The 18,892-nt window shown below is 44.4% G+C and overlaps 2 protein-coding genes, 1 long non-coding RNA gene and 1 other non-coding gene across 14 annotated transcripts in view; 3 read left to right on the plus strand and 1 right to left on the minus strand.

Moving 5' to 3' along the window:
* stard7 (StAR-related lipid transfer (START) domain containing 7) overlaps window positions 1–18,212 on the minus strand; it is a 29,694-nt gene extending 11,482 nt beyond the window's left edge. Inside the window, exon 1 of one of the 2 annotated variants that reach the window (XM_055662448.1) lies at window positions 18,188–18,212. The gene's annotated coding sequence lies outside the window, so the exon portion shown is untranslated. Of the gene's footprint in view, window positions 1–17,763; window positions 17,914–18,187 lie in introns of those variants that run through there. The other variant, XM_055662447.1, reaches the window with a different exon arrangement.
* LOC129713409 (uncharacterized) lies at window positions 603–8,122 on the plus strand. Of its 4 annotated transcripts, none has more exons than XR_008726239.1 (4): window positions 603–617; window positions 2,549–2,698; window positions 4,535–4,667; window positions 7,322–8,122. It is a non-coding gene; the product is annotated as an uncharacterized LOC129713409 (long non-coding RNA). The 4 variants fall into 4 exon arrangements; XR_008726238.1 differs by lacking the exon at window positions 603–617 and adding an exon at window positions 2,207–2,440; XR_008726237.1 differs by lacking the exon at window positions 603–617 and adding an exon at window positions 2,210–2,360.
* LOC129713445 (small nucleolar RNA SNORA77) lies at window positions 4,826–4,963 on the plus strand. The gene has a single exon (XR_008726245.1). It is a non-coding gene; the product is annotated as a small nucleolar RNA SNORA77 (small nucleolar RNA).
* Window positions 18,045–18,892, plus strand: part of LOC129713403 (2-oxoglutarate dehydrogenase complex component E1) — a 64,743-nt gene continuing 63,895 nt past the window's right edge. For 6 of the 7 annotated variants that reach the window (XM_055662438.1, XM_055662440.1, XM_055662442.1 and 3 more), the window contains exon 1: window positions 18,045–18,171. The gene's annotated coding sequence lies outside the window, so the exon portion shown is untranslated. Of the gene's footprint in view, window positions 18,172–18,660; window positions 18,809–18,892 lie in introns of those variants that run through there. The other variant, XM_055662437.1, reaches the window with a different exon arrangement.

The following is an 18,892-nucleotide window of genomic DNA, read 5'->3' on the forward strand; positions in this document are numbered from 1 at the left end:
GATCTGGAAAGGGGAGAGGGATGGAGAGGGAAGTCCTTGAAGTTAGAGAAATCAATATTCATACTGCTGGAGTGTAAGCTGCCCAAACAAACTTTGACTCGTTTTGAGTGTCTTTGGTATTTTTAGACGAGTTTTCAACAAGATTGGGTGTATTTGATTCCTAAGTCTTCAAGTGCAGTCAAGTTTATTGTCATATGAACAAGCATGGTGAGGTACAGGTACAATGTAAATCTTGCTTAGAACAGTGTCACGGGCACATAGACTCAGACACACAAGAATGTAAATTACACCAGACTGGAAGAAAGACATTTGGTACAAAACACAATTAGCAAATAAGTCCATGACAGGGCAAGACTCTTCTGCTACCAAGATAGGATTAGGAGATGTGGAAACAATGAACTGCAGATGCTGGTTAATACACAAAATGACATAAAGTGCTGGAGTAGCGCAGCAAGTCAGGCAACAAACCTGAAGAACATGGATAGATAACGGGATTAGGGTTGCGTAGAAGATAACACACAAAGTGCTGGAGTAACACAGTGTGTCATGCAGCATCTCTGGAGAAAAAGTCTGGGTGACGTTTCCAGTCGAAACCCTTCATCAGACAGGCTGTGCAGGTCAGTTCAAGAAGGTTGTAGGAAAGTATCTGTTCCTGAACCTGGTGGTGTAGGATCTCAGGCTTCTGTACCTCCTGCCCGATGATAGATTCTTGATTCACCAATATTTTAAACAGGTTTTTTGTCTTTTGTAAAGACGGATGCAAAGTGATTTCAACTGCCATTTCTTTTACTCGACATGAATCATCACCCATTCTTTTTCCCCAGAGATGCCGCCTGACCCGCTGAGTTACTACGGCACTGTGAAACGTCACCTACCCACAGAGTCATAGAGTGATACAATGTGGTAACAGGCCCTTCTGCCCAACTTGCCCACACTGGCCAACAATGCCCAGCTACACTAGTTCCATTTTGGCCATATCCTTCCAAAACTGTCCTATCCATATACCTGTCTAACAGTTTCTTAAACAATGGGATAGTCCCATTCTCAACTACCTCCTCTGGCAGCTTGTTCCATACTCACCACCCTTTGTGTGCAAAAGTTACCCCTCAGATTCCAATTAAATCGTTTTCCCTTTACCTTGAACCTGTCCTCTGGTCCTCGATTCCCCTACTCTGGGCAAGAGATTGTGCATCTACCCGATCTATTCCACTCATGATTTCTATATACATCACCTATAAGATGCCCCTCAACCTCATCCTATAGCTCAAACACCTCCTCGTAATAGAATCTTTTCTAACCCACCTCTCCTACTTGGGCCTCTTGTGAAATTGATGGGGGATAAAACATGGTGTGCCCAGATCCAAATTCTAAATGTGTCTCCAACAGATTTTCAAGCTTCTAATCCATGTTGTCCAAGAGATGCATGGCTGACCCTGGTACTCCCCTCCTGTGTGTGTGTGTGTGTGGTGTGTGTGTGTGTGTCCCATGTGTGGCTGTGTGTGATCCCCTCCCCCTAACATGGTGCCCATGTGTGTGTGTGTGTGTGTGTGTGTGTGTGTGTGTGTCCCATGGACCAGGTGGGCTGGGGATCCCCTCCCCCTAGTGGCCGACCTCACTCGTGCATCTCTGGATGACTGGCAGCAGCGGTGAAGCAGCAGCCGCTTCCGGTTGGCGCCAAGGGGGCAAAATGAGCGTAGTTGAGGCCAGTTCATTGTCCGTGGAGCGGCACAGGTGAGTTAGATGTGGCCACAGTGGCTAAAGGAGGCCAGTTCATTGGCTATATTTAAGAGGGAGTTAGATGTGGCCCTGTGGCTAAAGGGATCAGGGGGTATGGGGTGATCAGCCATGATCATATTGAATGAGCTATTGATCATATTGATGGATCATATGCAGGCTCGAATGGCGGCCGCTCGAAGGCCCGAATGGCCTACTCCTGCACCTAATTTTCTATGTTTCTATGTTTCTATGTCCTGTGGAGCCGCACCCACTGCCCACAGGCCCCGAGTCCCCGTCCCATAGAGCCGCACTGTCCACACACCCCGTCCCACCGCCGCCTCTGCACCAAAGATCCTTTAACGGATCTTTGCTCTGCACCGTCCAGTGGATCCGCACCCACTGTCCACAGGCCCCGTCCCACGGAGCAGCGCTGCCCAAAGATCCCAAAGATCCTATAGCACCCATAGCCCCCCCCCCCCACCCCACATCTCGTGGTGCCGCACCCACTGTCCACAGGCCCCGTCCTGTGGTGCCGCACAGAGAGAGACACAAAATGCTGGAGTAACTCAGCCTCAACCCCGAGGCCTTAAACACAGTGTCCCGCTTTAACACCCACACGGCAGAAAACACACGTCAGGAGGCGAGTGCGTTTACAAGCTGGGAGGTCATGTTGCAGTTATATAAATGACCTCCATCAAGGACGCAGAGTTATTATCCTAAAATGGTGGCCCTGCTTCTGCAAATACTGCCGAAACTGTTGAGCACTTCTTAATTTCTTTTTTTTTTAATTCGCTTTTGATGCGTTTTAATAACATATTTTCTCGGGATACAGGAGGAGTACCAAGGAGCTGCTAGAGGTTTGGACGTGTAACCATGGGCCACCGATTTCTCTGGTATTCCAGATGTCCACAGCTGCAGATTACACTGTACATGAAAGGTGGCGGAATCGGACAATGTGGAGACTCGGAAGTAATATAGGAAGGTGAATATTGAAGTGTGATCTATTGGACGTGCTACACGTTCAGATTGTAAATTATATTTACCCCAAAAGCTAGTTGTAAAGACAACTGCTAGGATTAGCAAGGAAAGAACTGCAAATGCTGATTTAAATCGAAGGTAGACACAAAATGCTGGAGTAACTCAGCAGGTCAGGCAGCATCTCTGGAGGGAAGGAATGGGTGACGTTTCGGGTCAAGACACCCATTCCTTCTCTACAGAGATGCTGCCTGCCCGCTGAGTTAGTTCAGCATTTTGTGTTTACTAGGATTAACATTGACTGGACGGGCATTGAAGTGGTTTAGTGGTGAATTTTGGGCCAAGCTTAGGTTTTAAGTGGGAGAAAAGGAGAGAATAGTGAAATTTAGTATTTCTAAAGACATTTCTAATAATTCCGTAAAGATTCTACTTTGCAGACTTACTCTGGCTCGATCCTTCCCTCCTGGTCTGTTGCCTTTTATGTCTGCTATAGGAAAACATCTGAGCTCTGTGGACTGCGTGCTTCATAATACCAATTGATGCAATACTCACATGCTCTGTAACAGTTACACAAATATTCAGCAGTAAGGACAGTGTTAACTTTGCAGCAAAGGAAACAGAAATATCAAAGATAGACACAAAAAGCTGGAGTAACTCAGCGGGACAGGCAGCATCTGGAGAGGACGAATGGGTGACGTTTCGGGTCGAGACCCTTCTTCAGACTGGTTAGGGATAAGGGAAATCCATACCTTGTGGCTAAATGGAGAGAAGGCAGGTACAGGATACTGAGTTGGATGATCAGCCATGATCATATTGAATGGCGGTGCAGGCTCGAAGATATAGAACATGCTCTAGTATCTTTGATATAGAACATGCTCTAGTATCTTTGATATAGTGATGTGGAGAGATAAAGAACAATGAATGAAAGATATGCAAAAAAAGTAACAATGATAAAGGAAACAGGCCACTATGAGCTGTTCCTAGGGTGAAAATGAGAAGCTAGTGTGACTTGATGGATGGGGGGGGAAGCACAGAGAGAGGAAATGTCAGAGCTACCTGAAGCGAGAGAAATATACAGAAATATCAGTTTAAATGAACAATTTGTGCTTTCAGTCAATCTGAAGAACGATGATGATTATCAGTAATTAAATTCTACAGGTTTTGAGGGAATATAGTTGCCATATCCACCCTGATTACTGACAAATTGTTGTTGCATTAGGCCATTGCTAGGAGATAATAGATTAGTACCATCTTCATCATTGTGTGTTTCCAGTTGGAGGTAATTTGGAATTTTAGTATCCCACCTCCCTGCTACTATTCCTTTCTGCATTAGAGAACAGATGGTTTCAGTGCAAATGTTCGTAACTTATTGTACTTGTGCTGAGCTGTGGGCCAGATCACTCAATGACCATGAAGAAGGTTCTCGACAAAAAATGTTACTTCTTCATGTTCTCCAGGGATGTTGCCCAATCAGCTGAGTTACTCCAGCACTTTGTGTCCCTTTGTGTATTACCCAGCATCTGCAGTTACAAAGGGAAGGTTATAGAGAAAGGAAGGGCATATCAAAGCTCTGAATTGTTTGTTAAGATCAAGCAACAGCAAGTAGTATTTAATAACCCTAACCCGAATAAAGACATTTATTAGAAGATAACATCAATTTGATGGTAGACTTAAGATTTCAAAAAAACTAATAGCACTTTAACAATGCCAAGTTTGAACACAGTAATTTTTAGCAACAAACAAAATGACAATTTTACATAATTTAAATATGCCGGGAGGATAAAATCTGAGTTATGTTCATAACGGTTTATTTATTTATTTATCTCCCTTTCTTTTGCTTAAGGTGATGGTCCCTGTGTGTGATGATCACAATCCAGTGCTTTACTGGAAAGCACCTGAATTGGAACCAGCTGTGATCCTTCACACTGTTTACTGTCACTAGTATTCGAACAATATCTACACTGGAAAGCATTCTAGTAAGTATTACTACTGGTTTCAGAGATGAGTGGTAGCACTGATTACTGTAGTAATATTTCTATTACTTCAGCTGGGAATTCATTGAATCGGATCATTGATTCCGATGATGTTTGGCTGAAGGATTTACCTGTATCCTATCTATTTCACATCTAGACTTGCAGGCTTACTCTGTGCCAGGTTCTGACTCTCCAGCCTGGCACTTTTTCTGCCTGCTACATTAATGTTCTCATCAACAATGTTTGCAGTCTCAGTTCATCCAGTGGATAGGCTGCATGTTGTGTTTGGGAGCACAGTAATTGTCACCTGATGAATTGCTGCTTCCTGTTTACATTGAAGCCTTATGACAAGCTCCATTTTAATTAACAATCGGTTTGCATATCCAAGCACAAATGCGTTTACCTTCAAAACGCAACCCCACAAGGCCTCAGAAGAGGGATTAAAATTAATTAATTTTGGGATGATACTAATGGATGTTGAGTGTTCTTATTTAGAAACGTTGGATAATAAACCGTGTAGAAAGGAACTGCAGATGCTGGTTTAAACTGAAGGTAGACACAAAATGCTGGAGTAGCTCAGCGGGACAGGCAGCATCTCTGGAGAGAAGGGATGGGTGATGTTTCGGGTCGAGATCCTTCTTCACCCATTCCTTCTCTCCAGAGGTGCTGCCTGTTCTGCTGAGTTACTCCAGTTTTTTGTGTCTATCTCCACCAGGTCATGTTGTGTTCTGTAACAATGCTCTGTTACATTTTTTGATTTTCTATCCGATGGCCTGTATTGTAAGCTGAAGCTGTTTACAAAAAATATTTATTCCTTATCTTGACTGTTGAGAAGTACCTAGGAATATAAACTAGTAGCTGTCACTGTTTTATTGTTATGATCAAAACAGGATATGTGGTTGGCAGAAGTAAAAACAAATAGCAATTAGACATGCAAGGATACTTTGATTGCTAACGTTGAATTCAAAGAACTAGGCTTGAGACGTTGGTATCTTTTAAAATGGCATGCAGAGTGAAGTAAAGGGAATCGTGATCCCAAACACTGATGTAAGTATATCATAATTAAGTCACTGTGTAGGAAGGAACTGCAGACACTGGTTTACACCAAAGATAGACACAAAATGCTCGACACAAAACGTCACCCATTCCTACTCTCCATAGACACTGCCTCACCCGCTAAGTTACTCCAGCATTTTGAGTCTACTGTCTATATCCTTTTCAGACTCCTTGTGTCCATTTCACCATTTACTGCCTTGCCTGCATTTGTGGCATCACCTTCATCCAAGTCATGAATGTATTTTGCAAGGAGAGGGTTAAGCACTGATCCCTGTTACACACCATGTAAAGATGTGCCGGCCCTCTTCATTTCCATTTGCCACTTAATCTAACTACAATTTTACCTCCTCCACCACGAGTGTGCATTGGGAGATCTAGGATGCCTGTAAGCTCCATGGTGAGTGGCCTGTCCCAATCCTCCTGTTAAATAGTTGTGGATAGTCACAAGTTGCACATCCAGTTAAGTTGAGGTTTATTGTAAGGTGTGCCATGGAGCAACAGCAGATGGCGCCAGAGTAACTCAGCGGGACAGGCAGCATCTCTGGAGAGAAGGAATGGGTGATGTTTCGGGTTGAGACTCTCTACAGACTGATGTGAGGTAGTTTGTCAAGACGTGAATTCCAGCAACACTATTCTGAGGTGTTTAAGAAGGAACTGCAGATGCTGGAAAATCGAAGGTAGACAAAAGTGCTGGAGAAACTCAGCGGGTGAGGCAGCATCTATGGAGCGAAGTCTGAGGAAGGGTTTTGGCACAAAATATTGCCTATTTCCTTCGCTCCATAGATGCTGCCGCACCTGCTGAGTTTCTCCAGCACTTTTGTCTACCTGTTATTCTGAGATGGTTATTTGTATTGGAAGATTTTTCGTGGGGGGGGGGGGGGGGGGGGGGGGGGGGGGGGGGGGGGGGGGGGGGGGGGGGGGGGGGGGGGGGGGGGGGGGGGGGGGGGGGGGGGGGGGGGGGGGGGGGGGGGGGGGGGGGGGGGGGGGGGGGGGGGGGGGGGGGGGGGGGGGGGGGGGGGGGGTAAAATGCACAGTTAGTGTAAGGGGATTGCAATATTTTGGGCCACAGCTTTTCTTTACAATGTAAGGAGAGTGAAGCGATCAGCAGGAATGAGGGCAGCATTGACTCCCAATATTGGAACTGACACTGCTTGTGTAGGAAGGAACTGCCAATGCTGGTTTAAACCAAAGATAGACACAAAAAGCTGGAGTAACTCAGCGGGTCAGACAGCATCTCTGGATAAAAGGAAAAGATGATGTTTCAGGTCGAGACTGAATAGGCCCAAAACGTCACCTATTTATTTTCTCCAGGATGCTGTCTGACCCGCTGAGTTACTCCACCTTTTTGTGTCTATCTACTGACACTTTTCTTCACTGGATGTCGAAATGATCTGTGCCTCTCTATTCATTTCTTTTTTTAAAAAGGGCTTAAAGGGCACCACTGGAAAGATGACAATTAAATTGTTATCATCCAAAAAAACAAGGTTTTAAAGATGATAAAAGGAGGCTAGGGCTGCATTTCAATATGCACCATTTTTTAAACTGGCAATTTTGAGAAAGTAAAAGATTTAGTAGTAATTATTTCCTATTATTATTTACAGATTCAAGAATCCAAGATCGTTCTACAGTAATTCTGACAATATTTGCTGCCACACTGTGGATTCGGCCTGGTGTCAGTCACACATCTGGCAGCTGAGGATGAATGTGTGAACTGGCTGTTTGGGAGCAGAGCGCGTTGGAGCCTTAAAAACGTTGTTTAATCATCCACTCATTTGTTTATGTCTCAAATTCTGCTTCGTATTTCTCCACTGTGATGAAGCCAGACTCAATAAGTTAGTCACAAATTGCTGGAGTAATTCAGCGGGGAGGCAACATCTCCGGAGAGAAGGAATGGGCGACATTTCAGGTCGAAACCTTTCTTCAGAATTAGTTAGTTAAGTTAGTGCTATGAAGAAATAAAATGTGACTTTATTGTTGAACATAGATACACTATCACTCTTATGCATCATTTAGTTCCATGCATATACCCTCTCAACCATGTAAATGGACAGCCAAACCTGTGTGTGAAATCTCTTTGGATGTGGGAACTGTGACAATCATCTGTGTATGGATGTAGCCAAGGTGGGAAAGACTGGGTATATATTCTGCATACTTGCAGAATATATACATTTGCATCCAAACAATAGTTTGTACAGGATATGATAACTATGTTATTAAAACTATGAATGTCATGTTCTCATGAACAATATCAATTGCTTCTGAAAACGCACCTTTAGTTGTCATATTTGCTGCTGAAACTGGGACTGTTTTCCCTGGAACAAACGTGGCAAAGGGGTGAATTTATAAAGTTTATAAAAACAAATATCGCTTTCTTAATAAAGTTCTGGTCAAAATTAACTTTGCATCTGTGTTTCTTGCAGTCTCTTGTTTATAATAGTTTGCTTTCAAAGTCTGGTATCTCGCAGTTCTCTGGATTGAATGATACCTACAATCTTCTTGAAAGCCATGCCAAAATCTTCATTGAGATTCTTCAACTGAGAAGAATCTTCGAATGAGAAAAGGCAGAAGGAATTAACTGTTAGGCATCAGGTGGTACAATTATTTTTCAATAAACATGCCTGTGTACGTTATCGTCAAGTCCCAGAGTCATCAATATTCCTCTGGCAAATTATGTTACCTCTTCTACTGGGATCAGAGACACTTCAAAAAATATATTGGAAAAAACTACCGTTTTATATTTAGCGAACACACTCTGCAAGTTACACGTAGCGTACACATTTTAAGAGAAATTCCTAATCAGATTAGTTACAGATGACCATGCTGTTACCAGGCTGGGTGGGGAAAGGTTTGCATTCATAGAAAACAAGCTGTACCATGATTTTCAGTAACAAGCCATGTCATCAGCACATGCATCAGGAAATTAGAGTTGAAAGGAATTGGGTAATTTACTTTTTTCAACAAGATCTGAGTGAATTTGAGTCTATTTCCCCAAATTTTTGATTAGTTTTTAATGAATTTTTTACGGTTGCTTTTCAATTAACGGAATTCAAAGCAGTTCTGATCACGGACGTGCCATTCGGTGCACCAGGGTAATGTTGGTAAGTTACAAGGCTTCCATGATTAAATGGCAGAGTAGACTTGATGGGCCGAATGGCCTTTTTCTGCTCCTATCAATTATGATCTTATTGAGATAATAAAAATGTTTTTCTTGCAAGAAACACTCTTTTGAAGAAAACTGTTAAGACATCTCTGAGCAGTGAAATCCAGGCAGCAGCTGTGCAAATGCCCCCAAGTTATTTGCAGAGTTCTTCGAGAGCTCACTCTGTGCCCAGCAAGAAGCTGAGCCACAGAAACCTGAAATGCACTGGGTATAATGTCTGTTTGAAGATTGTACTGGGGACCTAGAATTGGGTTGAAGTCTGAAGAAGGGTCTTGACCCAAAACATCACCCATTCATTCTGTTACTCCAGCATTTTGTGTCTATGTTCAATTTAAACCAGCATCTATAGTACTTTCCTATGCATGGGTTGAAGTCTAGATGGGGACAGGGAGGAAAACAAAAATCACCGTAGATCCACACTACTGCTTACATATATTGGCCTCGACAATGGTCATCGTCAAAGGTAGACAAAAGTGCTGGAGTAACTCAGGAGGTGCAGCAGCATCTATGGAGAGAAGGAAACAGGCAACGTTTCCGGTCGAAACCCTTCTTCCGATCCGAAACGCTTCTTCGGCCCGAAACGTTGCCTATTTCCTTCGCTCCATAGATGCTGCTGCACCCGCTGAGTTTCTCCAGCACTTTTGTCTACCTTCGATTTTTCAGAAGCTGCATTTCCTTCTTAAATAAATTATCCCAAATGTGAGTCCTATATTAATGTTGGATTGCACCTATTGAAATGTTCCCCAACACAAAGGAAGTTTTTACAGAAAAAACGCTCAAGTATACAAAAGTGATCATAATCTGTTAAATGCTGCATTTACAACTGAATTAATTCAGTATCGACGATTACCAGTTCTTATAAACCACAATTCATGACTATTATTTGAACGAGGGACATTCCCATTAATAAGTAATTTAGGGCACATTGCCAATGTTTTTTTTTTACATTTCATGCTGGACTGGGCAAATAAATTAACAATGAAAAATGTTTTGCACTGTTAAGAGAAAACCGTTGTTACTCAACAGCAAATTTATTTTAGGAAGTGACGTTCCCCACGAAGGTCATAAAATATCATATCATTTCAAGGAAACAGAAAGAACTCGAGGTGTAAACATTAGGGCGGTGACGTGCACATACCAGGATGGTTCAGGCGTAGAAGCTGTTTATTTGGATGGTATGTTCCATGGAGATAAGACAACACACAGAATCCTTTAGATTTCGTATAGGAAAGAACTGCAGATGCTGGTTTAAATCGAAGGTAGACACAAAATGCTGAAGTAACTCAGCAGGACAGGCAGCATCTCTAGAGAGCAGTCTGAAGAAGGGTCTCGACACGAAACGTCACCCATTCCTTCTCTCCAGAGATGCTGCCTGTCCCGCTGAGTTACTCCAGCATTTTGTGTCTACCTTCCCTTTGGATTTCCGCAGTTCATTAATGTTAAAAGTCACTTCACTGAACAGTCAATACTCAGCAATTGTTTCCTCATTTTGAAAAGGCAATTAGAATAATTTGTGTTCATGGAATGTGATCTTTCTTGGTTAATTAATATCTCACTGCCCCAGGCTGTTTGACTGATCCAGCATTTCCTTCCTTCCAGACTCCAGGTGCAGAATGAGGTAGGCTCAGAATCCCACAGCACAGAAACAGGCCCTTCAGCCCACCATATCCATGCCAGACACCAAATACATCCGCACTCATCTGTGGCAACTTGTGGCCAACAACTAATTTTGGACAAACATTCACTACATAGACATCGGAGAAGTTTTTTTTGTCATTCCGTTCAGGGTTTGCTTTAGATTACAATAGAAGACTGGGATATGGATAGTGTTATCTTTATTTCAGAAGGGCTGCAAGGGAAATCCACAGAACTTTAGGCCAAAGAGTCTCATATCTATGGTGGTAATGCCACTGTATGGTATTTGAGGAACAGGTAGAAGGCAGGGTTTATGTGTGGGATATCGTGTCTCATCAATTTGCTAAAGTTGTTTCAAGAGGAGACCGATGAGGGCAGATGTCTACAAGGCCTCCCATGTAGCACACTGGTCAGGATCAGATGGCATCCTGGGTGAGGTAGCCAATTGGATACAAACTTGGTTTGGTGACACAGGTCAAGGTGTGGTAGTGGAGGCTTGTTGTCAGACTGGAGGCCCATGACCAGTGGAGTACAGCAGGGATCCGTGCTGGCTCCACTCTTCATCATCATCTATATTAACAATTTGGGTGAGAATGCCGTTGGGCAATGAAGTGGACAATGAAGAAGGTTATCTGAAATTACAGCAGGATCTACAGGAAGGCTTTTTTGCTTGAAGACCAGTGGGGTTACAGGAATCAGCTTGAAGACCAGTGGGGTTACAGGAATCAGCTTGAAGACCAGTGGGGTTACAGGAATCAGCTTGAAGACCAGTGAGGTTACAGGAATCAGCTTGAAGACCAGTGAGGTTACAGGAATCAGCGCTTTGTCCTTTATTGTTATTCATATACAAGTGTCTGCCAAACACTTGCACTCGGCTGCCAAGCTCGGCAGGATCTCCAGTTTGCTAATCCTTTTAACTCCTCTCACATTCCCAGAGTGACCTTTCTGTCCTGGGCCTCCTCCATTGCCAGAGTGAGGCCACGTGCAAATTGGAGGAACAGCACCTCACCTTGGGTAGCTTACAACCCAAAATTGAATTCTCCAATTTCAGGCAACTAGACAAAACCCACCTTTTTTCCTCTCTCTCTTCACTGTGTCCTCGCTGGACTCACACCCATTTCTCCTCTCCCTCTACATTCCTTCCTCTGGCTTCACAATTCACAACTGTTCGCTCCGTATCTCACAGCTTTTGTCTTTTCATCTCTGGCCTTTCTCCAACCATCTGCCTATCAAAATCCCCCCTCACCCATATCCACCTATCACTGGCCAGACTCTGTCCTGCTCCTCTTCTCTTCCAGCCTTTTCCCCCACCCCCTCACCACGATCAGTCTAAAGAAGGGTCCTGACCTGAAACGTCACCCATCCATGTTCTCCAGAGATGCCACCTGACCTGCTGAGTTACTCCAGCACTCTATGTCTTTTTTTTTAGTAAACCAACATCTGCAGTTTCTTGTTTCCACATATATACTAAAGATTTGGATGAGAATGTAGATGGCATGATTAGTAAGTTTGCAGGTGACACTAAAATTAGCGATGTAGTGGACAGGGAGGAAGATTATCCAAGGTCACAAAGGGATCTAAATCAACTGGGAAAGTAGGCAAGGGAATGGCTGAGTTTAGCTATCATTGTAAGTGCAAAGTGATGCGTTTTGTTATGTTAAACCAGCCAGGATATACAAAGTGCAATGTAGGAGTACAGCTACATAGTTCCCTGAAACTGGCGACATGGGTAGATAGAATGGTGAAGAATGTCACATTATCGGCTGTGGCACTAATTATAGGAGCTCAGAGATCATGTTACAGTTGTACAATTCGTTAGTTAGGCCACACCATGCTACAGGAAGGATGTGATCCAGTTAAAGAGGGTCAGAAAAGATTCCCAGGAATGGTACGTGCACTGGTATTACGTACTGGAATTACAGGGGGAGATGGATAAGTTGAGACTATTTTCCCTGGAACAAAGGAGGCGGAGGGGTGAATTTCTAGATGTTATAAAATGTTGATGAGCTTAGATAGGATAGATTGTCACAGGGTAGGGGAGTTTGAAAGTAGAAGACATAGGTGTAAGAAGGGACAGATGTGAGAGGCCAGCTTTTCACACCCAGGGGTTATATGGAATGAGCTGCCAGAAGAGATGGTAGAGGCAGATGCAGGTACAGGGTGGCAATACGGTTGGATTGAAGAGCCTGTTTCCGTGCTGTACAACTCTATAGCTATATGACTGTAACGTTTTAACCCAAAGTGAGAGTAAGAAACCGCCACTCGACCACCGTCACACTTAGAATTCTTTGCCGGAATGAATTTCATTATTGTGATTTATGCACAAGTCAAATACTCTCAAGAATCCATCGCATCTATTTTGCCTCCCACATTAAAGCAGGGTATCAAGTTCAGCCACAGCCAACTCCTCCATATCTACAAATGGCCATATTGCACTTTGATACCAGAAGCATTGCCGTGAATAGACATTCCTGTTGCTCTTTTACTCCCTTCCTGCCCCTTCCAATCCATCCAATCACACACAACAAACAAGGAAAACACCTCATGTTACTATCCTGTTACCTAATTTATTGGATGACTTAACTAAACAAAGTTGGAGTCCAGAGATCAGGAAGGCTATCATTTCTAAATTCTCAGTGGTGTCCACAGGCAGTATCTGGTATTTGGCTGTATTAATCTTAGCGTGTCTGTTGCAAAATAATGGGAGGGCAAAGATTAGCTGGTCAAGCAGAGAATCACATAAATTCATAGGATAATAGCAGGCTATACAGACACATCACAGTTATCCTGTCTGTAAAGTAAGCAATCAGACTATTCCCATCTCCTCGCACCATCTTATAGATTTGGCCACTCAAAGTGCTCATTCCAGGTATTGTTTAATACGCTGATGGATTTTGTACACAAGACCCTTTCTGGCAGTAAGTTACAGATCATTCCCACTCATTAGATAGATCTTTAAAATGTCTACAACTCATTCGTCTACATATTTACCTTAAATCCAAAATATAGTTATTGTGCTCTCTACAACTATGTTTCCCACTTTCACCTTACTTTGATCTCTCAGCTGCCTGAAACTTAATAAGAGCTTCCTTTCCTTCCTGTATTTCAGCTTATATTGGGTCTAATTTGGTCATTTTCCAAGAATCCTATCGTTTTTACCTTTCTGAACAATCTATAATGTGGGATTTTAATCGTTCCCTGCAGCCTATTTCCACACAGACTATATCAGACGTGTCGCCCTCACCAATACTCCTTGTTATCTAAATTTAAAACATTCAAACCTGACAAATCCATGCTTGATTAATGTGGATCTGTTTATTTATCATTTTCTTCTGTTCCCCACCCTGTCTGTTGGCTCCACCCTGTTAATAGGCTGACTGGCTTCTAAATAGACAGTCTTTCTTTTTTTCATTAGTAAACAACAGACTCAGAGATGTAGTGCACATACACAGGCCCTTCATCTTATTTTGTCCATTCCAACCAAGTTGGCATACTGGGCAAGTCCCATTTGCCTGCATTAGGCCCGTAGCCTGCTGAACCCTTCCTAGCCGTACATCACTCCAAATGTTTTTCCACAGATGATATCCATGAGTTGCTAAAAAGGACAGAATAAAGGTACATGGAACATAATCCTGGGAAACATGAGGCAACACATTTTGGAAGCATTAATAAGACCAGGATATACAAGGATTGGTAAACCTGAGGAAATAGCAAATAACAGTGATGTAGAAGTAATGTTCATAAGTGATAGGAGCAGAAATTAGGCCATTTGGCCCATCGATTCAACTCTGCTGATTCATTCAATCACTGCTGATCTATCTTTCCCTCTCAACCCCATTCTCCTGTCTTCTTCCCGCAATCCTTAACACCCTTATTTATCAGTAATCTGTCAATCTCCACCTTAAAAATACCCAATAACTTGTCCTCCACACCCACAGCTCTGTGGCAATGAATTCCGCAGATTCACCACCCTCTGATTCTGAAAATTCTCCATCTCCTTTCTAAAAGTACAATGTTTTATTTTGAGACTGTGCCCTCTGGCCCAAGACTCTCCCATCAGGTTCCCATGCCAATTTAAAAATATTTTTAATATATTTCTAAATGTTTACAACAAATACTTAGGCCAAAATTGCTGAATGATTTTCTGCGCAATACATTTTTTGTGGTTCTACTACATTAACTAAAAACAATTGCACCATTGAAACTGTATCACAGATCTCTTTGTAATGTGACCATCAAAAAATATTTCATAATTTTAACCACAGTCAGTCTGCATTGTGAAAGCCCTTACATCGCACTAACTGCTAAACTCCAGATAGATAATCAGGCACTGGTCTTTGGCTCATGGGATTTGCGTGTTGTTTTACTTAATATATCTCACTCTGGAGATTGTACACTGCTCATAGAACCACAAGGGGCCTGCATCTGACAACTGTCCTCAATCACAGATTCTTTTTTCTCGAGCAGTGGAATATCAGGGTGTTATACAGTCCTTGCTATTTGCTACAGATAGGGATCCAGACTTCCCATAGATAACAAACAAAACACAGACACCACTAAGGCCACTGGCAATGACAGTTAACTCATAGAGCCATAGAGTGTGGAATCTAAAACTATGTTATAACAAACATTAAACTCTGCAGATAGAGGAGAGACAAGAGAAAGACATTATATTGCTCCTGCCGTGTGGTTGCCAAGCCTGCCTGTCTCCTCTCAAAGCCTCATTTCACCCTCACCCTAATTCACAATTCCACTTAGTTATGCGTCATCTCCAGACTTGAAAATATAATATGTGGTCCCCTCAGCAAAAATCATTGATAGTGAATTGACGGAGCTCCAACAACCATTCTTCTGATACCCTACTAGTTGACTGCAAGGACAGTCAGAGGATAAGTAATCTGTGGGAATCATTACCACAAAGGGTTGTGGAGGCCAAGTCAGTGGATATTTTTAAGGCAGAGCCAGACATTGTATCGAGTTTCACTGTACCTTAATTGGCACACGTGACAATATACTGACCTTTGAAACAGGTTCTTGATTAGAACGGGTGTCAAAGGTTATGGGGAGAAGGCAGGAAAATGGGATTAGGTGGCAGAGATCAGCTATGATTGAATGGCGGAGAAGACTCGATGGGCCGAATAGCCTAATTCTATCCCTATAGCTTGTGAACTTGCAAAGACAGCAGATTAGTGCAAAGGTTATAGTGAAATCTGAAGTTGTATAAAGAAAATACTGAAGTGCAATAATTAATAATGTACTGTTTTATATTCATGCCCCTCTTCTGCCGATCAAATCATACCATACACAGCACAATCAAGCCTCGCACACGTCGTCAAAGTTAAATAAACTATGGATACATCACCTGTACACGTGATGGGATTGGACAGGCTAAATGCAGGAAAAATGTTCCCGATGTTGGGCGAGGCCAGAACCAGGGGTCATAGTTTAAGAATAAGGGATAGGCCATATAGGAACAAACATAGGAACCAAACTCAAGAGACAAACACCTTACAGGCAGCTGTACTTAATGCTTTCTTAGTGACACACCACAGAATTCAATGCTTGCTGTGGGAACACAATGAAATGCAATGCTGAAATCTTCATTAAAACACAAAGTGCTGGAGTAACTCAGCAGTCCTGATGCATGTTTGGAGGTACCTTCAGATGAACCTATCCATGAGAGCGATGGCAGAGCACCTTTTAATGCCACCACTATGACCATTTTGAGTAACACGTCCAACTCCATAATATTCACCAGAATTAACGAGTGTCATTTAAACAATCATCACTGCTACCACTATGGATCACTTCTCTCATTACAATCATGGTCAAGATTTTTTTAATAGAGATAAATAATCTTTTTATTTAAAACAAACACAGGAACCAAGCTCAAGAGACAAGCACCTTACTGGCAGCTGTACTTAATGCTTTCTTAGTGACACACCACAGAATTCAATGCTTGCTGTGGGGACACAATGAAATGCAGATGCTGGAATCTTGATTAAAACACAAAGTGCTGGAGTAACTCAGCAGTTCTGATGCAGCTATGGAGGCATCTTCAGATGAAGTCTGAAGGAGGGTCCCAAACCTATCCATTCCTCCACTGATGCTGCCTGACCCACAGAGTTACTCCAGCACTTTGTGTTTTACTCAATGCATGCCACCCTTATTAAGAGAATATATTACTAGTGCAGGTTCCAATTCCTCAGTGACCCCCACGACACATTGTGTGCTAGGTGATTCCCATGTCCCCTCCACACAGACAATGCCTGCACTCATTGTGACCTCAAGGTTCCTCTGAGGTGTGACAGATTCTTGGGGTGTCAGGGGTTATGGGGAGAAGGCCATAAAGGGCGTACCTTTAAAAAGATGAGGAGGAATTTCTTTAGCCATTGGGAGTTGAATCAGTGGATTTCATTGCCACAGACGGCCATGGAGGCCAAGTGATTGGGTATTTTTAAAGCGGAGATTGACAGATTCCTGATTGGTTAGGGTGCCAAACGTTACAGGGATAAAGCAGGAGAATGGGATTGAGAGGGAAAGACAGATTGAATGGTGGGCTAGACTCAATGGGCCAAATGGACTAATTCTGCTCCTATGACTTTGAATGTCATGTTCTCTTTGTAGCTCAAGAAGTAGTCGAACTTTACAGTAAAGTTCATAAGTCATAGAAGCAGCGGTGAGGCATTAGGCCCTTCAAGTCTACTCCGCTGTTTAATCATGGCTGATCTATCTTTCCCTCTCAACCCCATTTTCCTGCCTTCTCCCCATTACCCCTATCAGTCTGAAGAAGGGTTTGGCCCGAAACGTTGCCTATTTCCTTCGCTCCATAGATGCTGCTGCACCCGCTGAGTTTCTCCAGCTTTTTTGTGTACCTTCGATTTTCCAGCATCTGCAGTTCCTTCTTGAACATCCTTACTTGGTTTCTTGGTCCTCCAAAATATTCCAAATGGAATTTAAACTGGAGGTGGTCCATTTAAACTGATCAAGAACTTGACAAACTCCACCTTAATAACAACCAGTTAGTTAGATGTGGCCCTTGTGGCTAAAGGGATCAGAGGGTATGGAGAGAAGGCAGGTACGGGATACTGAGTTGGATGATCAGCCATGATCATATTGAATGGTGGTGCAGGCTCGAAGGGCCGAATGGCCTCTACTCCTGCACCTAATTTCTATGTTTCTAACCAATGGTTTGGCCTCCACAGTCGAGAGGGGGGGGGGGGGTTGTTTTGAAACACCTGCACTTACCTAGGCAGGCGTCCTCTATGCTGGCCAATGGCCCGTGAGGGAAGATAACACCTCAGTCATTCACACTGGGCCATGTTGAGTGTAGCGTCCCCTCCCCCCCTCCTTTGTGGACTACCTGTCACCTGGCCGCCGTCCCCTGCACGTGACAGGGGCGGGGATAGTGGTCACATGGTGGGGGGGGGGGTGGGGCGGCAGTGTGACGCAAATCCCCCCCCGCTGACGTCACGGCGCGGGCCCGCGCGCTGCTGCAGGTCGCGCGCGCGGGCGCGCTCCGTGTTGTCCATGTCATTCCCGGCCGAGCCGGCTCGCGGAGGCACACACACACACACACGGCTTCTCTCGGCGGCAGCGCCAGCGCCAGCGCCACGGTCTGAAACACAGCGGCGGCGGAGTACACCCCTGGACTAGGTAACGCCGACTTTACCTGTTGAAATGTCACGGTTTGCCGGGCGGAATTCTCGCTTTGGTTCCACAGAAAAAACGGTCAGAAATCGTCCCCCCCCCCTCCCCTCTCGTCGTCCATCGGCGAGCGGAACTGACGTCGCCTGATTGACAGACGGGCCGGCCGATGGCGGGCAGGCTTCGCGTTGACTGGCAGCGGCCACGTCCAATGGATCGGATCAGGAGGCGGGCGGTTGTGTGGATGGGCGGGACTTCCGGCAGGGGTCGGGAGGTCGATCGGCGTCTGATCGAGGCCTCGGGGCGAGTCCGCAAGGTCACCCGGCGAGGAGCCCGCTAGCGGCGGCCCTGCCTCAGCCTAGTCTCCGCTGTTGTCGCCCGCGGTGATTCCTGGATGGCGTCGGCATTCATGGCTCTCCCCACGTCAGAGCTCCGGGGCCGCGATGCCGGCACCTCCATTTGCCGCTTGACCGGGGAGAGCTGCCCGGCTGCCCCGCACCCTGGCCCGGCCCGGCCCGGACCACCGGCAGGCACCCTTGTCCCCGGCCCTGGATGGAGGCTGCAAACTCGGAGCACCCACCCATCCGCCCATCCTTGCTGGCTGCCCAGTTACCCTGGTTAGACAAGAACAGGCTCCAACATCTGGGTGACCACTTGACTTGTTAATAGAGTATAGAATAAAAAGCTGGAGTAAGTCAGCAGGACGGGCAGCGTTTCTGGAGCGAGGGAA

This window comes from Leucoraja erinacea, chromosome 35 (assembly GCF_028641065.1).
Source record: "Leucoraja erinacea ecotype New England chromosome 35, Leri_hhj_1, whole genome shotgun sequence".
NCBI lineage: Eukaryota > Metazoa > Chordata > Chondrichthyes > Rajiformes > Rajidae > Leucoraja > Leucoraja erinaceus.